The 8,731-nt window shown below is 52.9% G+C and overlaps 1 non-coding gene across 1 annotated transcript; it reads right to left on the bottom strand.

The window, feature by feature from the left end:
- Positions 1–1,017: 1,017 nt before the first annotated feature.
- Positions 1,018–1,171, bottom strand: LOC122798936. Its single transcript, XR_006364357.1, has one exon. It is a non-coding gene; the product is annotated as a 5.8S ribosomal RNA (ribosomal RNA).
- Positions 1,172–8,731: the final 7,560 nt, after the last annotated feature.

The raw sequence follows: 8,731 nt of genomic DNA on the forward strand, positions 1-8,731 counted from the left end.
ATCCACTTTCCATGTTGCCTTCCCAGCCAACCCGGAGCCGGTCTCAGTGCACCGCCTCAGAGGAAGTGCGCCCAATGGCAGCCGGCATGCCCGGGGATGGTCCCCCACCCCCCAGAGGGGGAGGGGGATCCACCTTACCCGGGCGGCTGGCACGGCCCTCCGAGTTGAATCCTTCAGGCAGACCGCGTGGACCCCACCCATTTACCTCTGAACAGTTTCACGCCCTCTTGAACTCTCTCTTCAAAGTTCTTTTCAACTTTCCCTTATGGTACTTGTCCGCTATCGGTCTCGAGCCAGTGTTTAGCCTTAGATGGAGTTTACCACCCACTTTGGGCTGCATTCACAAACAACCCGACTCCAGGAAGACCTGATCCCAAAGCGCCAGAGGCCGCCACTGGCCTCACACCGTCCGTGGGCTGAGCCTCGATCACAAGGACTTGGACCCCCTGGGCAGCGCCAGGGAGATGAACTTCTGTACGCCACATTTTCCTGCACCTGTCGTCCGGGTGGGGATTCGGCACTGGGCTCTTCCCTCTTCACTCGCCGTTACTGAGGGAATCCTGGGTAGTTTCTTTTCCTCCGCTTAGTAATATGCTTAAATTCGGCGGGTCGCCACATCTGATCTGAGGTCGCATTCCGAGCGGGGTCGCAGGGGTGCTGCGGGATGGCAGGGGCAGATGGGCAGGCCATCCTCTCCCCTTCCCTGGGACCCCCACGCACCCACACCGCCGGACTTCTGGGTGACGGAGGAGGATGGCCGACATGGCCCAAGCGTGCGGGAACCGGGCAGGTGGATGTCTGGCTCCGCCCTGGGAGGGCAGCCTGGTGGCACTACCACCAACAGCCTCCAGGAGGGTGGGCCGCACACATGCCTACTCCCTCCCATCCTGGGACGGGCTTCCCGGCTCAGGGTAGTGGGGGACTCGTCTCCTTCATGGCCCACGGTGGGCTCCCTTGACTCCCCAGCCACACCCTCCATGGGGGCCGGATGACCCCCTGGGGCAATAGAAGGCACAACAACCCTCAGACAGGCGTAGCCCTGGGAGTAGCCCAGGGCCACAAAGTGCATTCGAAGTATCGATGAGCAATGTATCCTGAAATTCACATTAGTTCTCGCAGCTAGCTACATTCTTCATCAACGCACGAGCCGAGTGATCCACCGCTCAGAGTCGTACTGCTTCTCATCCTCCGGGTGCACCGCTGCCTGGGCATTGCACCTTGAGACAAGCACGGGAGGTTTCATGTGCTTCGTCGGGGGCGCCTGGACCGGGGTTACTGGCCCCGCACTGCAGAACAGCAGGGAGTTCCATGGTGGCCAGTGCGCGGCCGCACCACCGACCTTCCGGGTCTTTGAACCGATGCCCCGAACACAGGTACCCACGACTGACATCGAGGGGAGAGGACTCCGGTGTGCCAACTCCGAGGGCGGACCTGCGCTGCCGGAGGGGAGGCCGCCTCCCCCCTGCCGGGATGGCACCCTCTCCCTCCCCCCTACCCCGCGGGGAGCCAGCCACCTCCGGGGTGAGCGGCGGACCATACCGCCAGGCCAGGCATGCCCTCTGCCATCATCCCCTCATGGCGGAGGAGCGCCCATGCCTCCCACCATGCAGAAGGACCCCTTCCCTCCCACCTGCGGAATGCTCCATGCCTTGCTGCTGGGGAAGGGAGGCTTGACCTGCCGGCCGTGACCCGCAGAGCCATGCTGCAGGGGTCCTCTGCCAGTGGGAGTCAGTTGACCTGATCGAGCGGTGGATGGCAAGGAGAGGTGCCTCGGCCCCCACTGCAAGGCCGCCCACTGGGAGGCATTCTCCCCAGGGCTGTGACCTGGACTTGCACTCCCCATGGGATGCCCCATCATCCCTTAAATCGTGGAGGCTGCCAAATTGTGCTGGATTGTGCATTCCGGGTGGATGACCAGGGGGACAGACCCATGGGGGTGCAACTGACCCTGCAAAACTCCCCTCTGCCGCACAGGGCTAGATCTGCTCTCATGAGGGCTTCTGTGTCCCACCGCTTTCCCATCCAGAGGGGTTCTGGGGACTTTGCGATATTTTGGGGATGCCGTCGGGTACTGGGTGAGGTTGGATGCCTTCCCCCTGCCTGGTAGGAGCTCTCGGGGGCCCGCGGACTCCCTCCGGTCGCTCCCTTAAGGACTTCCACCTGAGGGTGGGACGGTCAGGACCCGATCACCTGGGCAAGGCGCACCCTCCCTGGCCACTTTCTGCCTCTCTCCCCCTTCCAGACTTCCGTCCCGGAAAGGACCGCGGTCTGGACCCCCCTCACCCAGGCATGAGCTCTCACGGCCTGGCCGATTTCCACCCTTCTCTCCCTTCCAGACATCCATGGGGAGGGACCCTTCCGGGCTTCCACTTCCACCCAGGCGAGAGGGCTCTTTTTCCCGGGTTAGATATGTCCCGAAGGCTACCAAATCGTTCCGTGTCCTCGTGCCCTTGGAGCCTCTCAGAGGGACCTCCCTCCAGTCCCAGCCAGCCCCGTGGAATTCCCCTTGGTCGCTGAGGGGCAAGCCCACCCTCATCGGGACTTCCAAGCCCACGCCCCTTTCTGGTCCAGAGCTCCATGGTCCCCATCTCCCCCAGATCTCCTGGAGGCTGCCAGGCTGAGCCATGTCCCTGTGCCCTCGGAGCCCCTCAGGGGGACCTCCCAGCGATCCCAGCTGGCCCTGCAGAACTCCCCTCAGCCATGGAGGGGCAGGCCCACTCTCATCAGGACTTCCACGTACCGCTCCTTTCTGGTCCAGAGCTCCACGGTCCCTGTCTCCCCAAGATCTCCTGGAGGCTGCCTGGCCGGGCTGTGTCCCCATGCCCTCGGAGCCCCTCAGGGGGACCTCCCTCTGATCCTGGCTGGCCCCGCTGAACTCCCCTCGGCCGTGGAGGGGCATGCCCACTCTCATCAGGACTTCCGCGTCCCAATGCTTTCCCATCCAGAGGGGTTCTGGGAACTTTGCAATATTTCGGGGATGCTGTTGGGTACCGGGTGAGGTTGGATGCCTTCCCCCTGCTGAGCAGGAGCTCTCGGGGTCCTGCAAACTCCCGCCGGTCGCTCCCTTAAGGACTTCCACTTGGAGGGGGCTGTGGTCCGGACACTCCTTACCCAGGCGGGAGCTCTCCCAGCCCGGCCGATTTCAGCCCCTCTCTCCCTTCCAGACTTCTGTGTGGAGGGACCCCTCCAGGCTTCCACTTCTACCAGAGCGGGAGAGCTCTTCTCCCAGGTTAGATATCTCCTGGAGGCTGCCAAATCGTTGTGTCTCCCCCGTGCCTCGGAGCCTCTCAGGGGGACCTCCCTCTGATCCCAGCCAGCCCCGCCGAACTCCCCTTGGCCACCAAGGGGCAGGCCCACCCTCATCCGGACTTCCACGTCCCGTTCCTTTCCGGTCCAGAGCTCCATGGTCCCCATCTCCCCAGATCTCCTGGAGGCTGCCTAGCTGGGCTGTGTCCCTGTGCCCTCGGAGCCCCTCAGGGGGACCTCCCTCCAATCCTGGCCGGCCCCGTGAACTCCCCTCGGCTGCAAAGAGGCAGATTTGCTCTCATTGGGAGTTCCGCGTCCCGCTCCTTTCCTGTCCAGAGCTCCATGGTCTCCATCCCCAAGATCTCCTGGAGGCTGCCAGGCCATGTCCCCATGCCCTTGGAGCCCCTCAGGGGGACCTCCCTCAAATCCAGGCTGGCCCTGTGGAACTCCCCTCAGCCGCAGTGGGGCAGATCCGCTCTCATAGGTACTTCCACGTCCTGCTCATTTCTGGTCCAGAGCTCCACAGTCCCCATCTCCCCCAGATCTCCTGGAGGCTGCCTGGGTGGGCCATGTCCCCGTGCCCTCGGAGGCCCTCAGGGAGACCTCCCTCTGATCCAGGCCGGCCCAGTGGAACTCCCCTCAGCTGCGGAGGGCCAGATCCACTCTCATGAGGGCTTCCGTGTCCCACCCCTTTCCCGTCCAGAGGGGTTCCAGGAACTTTGCAATATTTTGTGGATGCCGTTGGGTCCCGGCCAAGGTCAGATGCCTTCCCCCTGCCCAGCAGGAGCTCACAGGGTCCTGCGGACTCCCGCCGGTCGCCCCCTTAAGGACTTCCACCTGGAGGGGGTTGGTCGGGACCCTATCACCCGGCCGGGTTGCACCCTCCCGGCACTTTCCACCTCTCTCCCCCTTCTGGTCTTCCATCCCAGAGGGGGCCATGGTCCGGACCCCCCTCACCCAGGTGGGAGCTCTCCCTGCCCAGCTGATTTCAGCCCCTCTCTCTTCCGGACTTCCGTCCCAGAGGGGGCTGTGGTCCGGACCCCCCTCACCCAGGTGGGAGCTCTCCCAGCCCAGCTGATTTCAGCCCCTCTCTCCCTTCCAGACTTCCTTCCCGGAGGGGGCCGGGGTCTGGACCCCCCTCACCCAGGCGGAACCTCTCCTGGCCCATCCGATTTCAGCCCCTCTCTCCCTTCCAGACTTCCGTCCTGCAGGGGGCCAAGGTCCAGACGCTCTTCACCCAGGCGGGAGCTCTCCCAGCCTGGCCGATTTCAGCCCCTCTCTTCCTTCCAGACTTCTGTGAGGAGAGACCCCTCCAGGCTTCCACTTCTACTAGGGCGGGAGAGCTTTTCTTCTGGGTTAGATATCTCCTGGAGGCTGCCAAATCGTTCTGTGTCCCCCATGCTCTCTGAGCCTCTCAGGGGGACCTTCCTCCGATCCTTCCCGGCCTCATGGAACTCTGCTGGGCCGTGAGGCCTCAGTCAGTCTCTCATCCGGGCTTCCGTGATGCCAGTTCTGCCCTTTGCCCTTCATGTAGAGCTTTCAAACTCGCAAGGGAGAAGGCACGGTGTCCTGGCACCTCTGCACATTTTGCCACTTGCATCCGCCTTTCTCCCCTGCTGTGCCAGACTCCATCGAACCTGCTCCGCTCTGAGCCTCCTGGCCCCTGGCCCCTCACCCCCTGAGTGCTGCCGTTCACATAGTCTCGTCCTCTCAGTGCCAGGTGGAGGACCAGAGGCCGAAACGCTGCCCATGGATGGACCCAGGTGCGAGACACCATGGTGGCCGTATCTCCACACCCCTGAGGGCCAGGAGGACAGGATCGCAGACCTGGCTTCTGGGAGAGGTGCTCAGCCCACCCGCATCGTCCGCTGACTCCCCCAGCCGGGCCCAGGTGCGAGAAACTCCGGTGGCCATATCTCCGCATCCCAGAGGGCTGGGAGATGGGATCGAGGACCTGGTGTCCCGCGGAGGCCCTCGGCCTGCCCGCGCTATCCGCTGACTCCCCCGGCAGCATCTGGACAAAGCTTGACAACATAGGGGTACAAATACGGACATATTTTGAATATTGCTCTTATAAACATTTAGACAGTTGCTAGAGTAACAGGATTTGTTTTAATATACATTTTCTGAAGGAGTTGAAGTCTGACACTCAAATGTATGTCATTATTTGGTGACTACAATCCTGAGATTCTGATTTCCCAGGGAAAAAGAGAAACAGGCCAAAAACATGAGCCAAATATTTGGACATTCTGGGAAAATCTGTACAGTTGAGAGGTGTGATTATGCATACAGCTTACTACCACTCCCAGGATTCAAACCATGGCTGTGTGTGTGCTAAAAATACAACTTTTTCTGTTTCATCAGAGTGAGCTATTTAGACACCGCTATCTGTTCCTTCAGTGTTTTCTTTGTAAGTCTCTCTTGTTTGTACAATCTGACCTTATAATTACAACAGTCTTATACAGACATTCCTAGACATATTTTTATGTAGCACAGTGTGAGAAAAGTGGTTGACACAACAGTACTGTTCTGATATCAGATGCTGATGAATGCTTCATGTCAGGCCATACAATACCAGAGTAAACACTACCAGTCCAGGATTTAAAACTTTATTGCCAGGCAGTTGCAGTTTTCTTATCTGAAAGACCTATGGGGGAATGTTTGTTAACACTACATGACTGTTTCGACACATATTCCCAGATTTCTAGTTAATATTATCCACATACCTCTCACCCTCGTAATGCACACACCCTAGACAAAGCTTGACAACATGGGGCTACAAATAGGGACATATTTTGAATATTGCTCTTGTAAACTTGGAGAGTTGCTAGAGTAACAGGATGTGTTTTAATATACATTTTCTGAAGGATTTGAGGTCTGAAATTCAAATGTCATTATTTAGTGACTACAATTCTGGGATCATTCCAGTGATTTGCCAGGGAGACAGAGGAACAAGTCAAAAATATGAGCCAATTATCTGGACATTCTGCAAAAATCTGTACAGTTGAGAGCTATGATTATGCATACAGCTTACTACTACCACTCCCAGGATTCGAACCATGGCTGTGTGTGCTAAAAATACAACAATTTGAGTTTCATCAGAGTGAGCTACTTAGAAACTGCTGTCTGTTCCTTCAGTGTTTTATGTCTAAGTCTCTCTTGGTTGTACAATCAGACCTTGTACTTACAACAGTCTTATACAGACATTCCTAGACATATGTTTTACATAGCACAGTGTGGGTAACAGTGGTTAACACAACATTACTATTCAGAGACTATGCAGAGACTGCAACACTAAATGCCATACAATACCAGAGTAAACACAACCAGTCCAGGATTTAGAACTTTATTGCCAGGCAGTTACGGTTGTATTGAAATATGACCTATATGACTATTACTGTCATATTGTCTGGTTTATTCAGTACATCTCATACACAATTTTTATACTGTCATGTGACTTTCTACTACTTTATATTTATTTGGTATGACTACTACAAACAGGATTGTTAGTCACCAGCCTCACGACGCAGTCTTTGCAACCTGCTGGCATGGGCTTCATGATTCACAGCCCATGCAGCTGCAGCTGTAAAGGGAATAGAGAAATATTTAGGCATACCTATCCATCACATACACAGGCTGGACTTTAGTAAACAGTTATTGATATGAATACTTACACACTGCTGGGACATCACCCCTTTGCCCTGCTTCTTGGACCCACTGGTCCAAGACCTCCCTCTTTCTCTGCTTCAAGTCGGCATAGTGGTGTCATATTTGCTCAAAAGTCCGAGGGATACCAGTGGCACTGGTGAGATCCCGAGTGAGATGGTCCCAGGATTCCGCTTTATATTGGGAGCCCTGGTACTGTCCCTGCAGCAGTCTCTCATCATGGTTATTTACTAAGAGTTCTACTATGACCTTGGACTCCTGTATGCCCCTGCGCTGCGCCTGGAAGCGAATGCCCTCACTAACTCCTGCCATACTTCCTACAGTGGGAAGCTGCAACCAGTTATGAGCTATATTCCTGCTTTTGGAGTATAATACAGCCAATTTCCCACCCTTTGCCATGATTGGACGGTTTTGAATATGCTGAGCTAAGCTAAGCTATGAGCAAACCTGCTTAGCTAAAGTTGGCAGTGCTTAAAGGGGCAGGTTCAGCATTGCTTACCAATGGGTAAATCCACTTAGCTGGGCTACTCATTGCTTAGCAGTCATCTTTACACAATGCTTACACCTGGTAAGCAGAGCTGTGCAATGTTTAGCATTGCTTATTTTTTATTTTATAGACTATCTGCTGTATGAGATTGATTCATCACTCATTACATATTATAAATCTGTTTACTGTCCCTGACATCCTTCAATGTGCTTTCATTACATTTATTCATGTGTCACTATTAAATCAAAAAGGTAACCTTATAGAAACGGCCACACAATGCAGAAGTGCTTTTCACCAATTTAATGTTAAAACGTAAATCTAACAGTAACGCAATTCAAGACACACATACTTTTTCATTTCATATAGACTTCATCAGATGAGGACTTGAGTTTGAATAGTACTCTTTTATAGTTCCCCTCCCATTCAAATTTCTTTAATTAACCAATCACCCAAGAGGCATATTTAATTAGACAATAATGAACTGAACCACTTTTTTTCTTCTATTAAAATACCATCTCCTACATTTTTAAAACCTGGAATAAATACATTTATTAACTTCAGCATGTCATTGAGACAGTAAAAGTTGATGGTAGAGGGAGGTTATGGGAAGAGACCTTAGAGAGCTATAGTGGCAGATCACCCTCCAGGCGAAAAAATATCCAGGGTTGAATGACCATATTTCGATAGCCCCTGTCCTTAAATTAAGGTCAGCTAAGCTCTAAGGTTTGGCCCTTTTTAAGCTAAATATTTATAGGTCCCTTAATGTCTAGGAGGTTTTGATCTATTTAGACTAAGAACCTTGTTAACAAGTTTTCTCTTTTTATAACCCTGATAGCCTTAACCAGTGAAGAAAATTTTAATCAGAAAATATGTATGAGAATCACATATTAATAGTTGTTTTTTGAGAATAAAGTTTTACAATACAAATTTACAATAATATTCTATATCTTATGTTCTTCGTTTTTTTTTAATAAAAATATTTATATTTTTAATAGGAATAGGTTCAATTATTTCATGTTGTGGTTTTATGATGTAATATGGCAATATGCCACTAGATGGAGCTTTTTTTACATCTACGTATTCATTTAATGTGAAAATCAACTTATTAATAATGTTTTTTAATGTAATTTATTTTTGTATGTATTGGTTTTAGGGAGAGTTTTGTATTGTATTGATTTTAACATACTGAAATTAATAAATATATAAATATATTTATTCAAGGTTTTAATAATGTAGGAGATGGTATTTTAATAGAAGAAAAAAAGTGGTTCAGTTCATTATTGTCTAATTAACTTTTCCTCTTGGGTGATTGGTTAATTAAAGAAATTTGAA

The sequence above is a fragment of the Protopterus annectens genome, chromosome 3.part1, assembly GCF_019279795.1.
Source record: "Protopterus annectens isolate FY-2018-M chromosome 3.part1, PAN1.0, whole genome shotgun sequence".
Taxonomy (NCBI): domain Eukaryota; kingdom Metazoa; phylum Chordata; order Ceratodontiformes; family Protopteridae; genus Protopterus; species Protopterus annectens.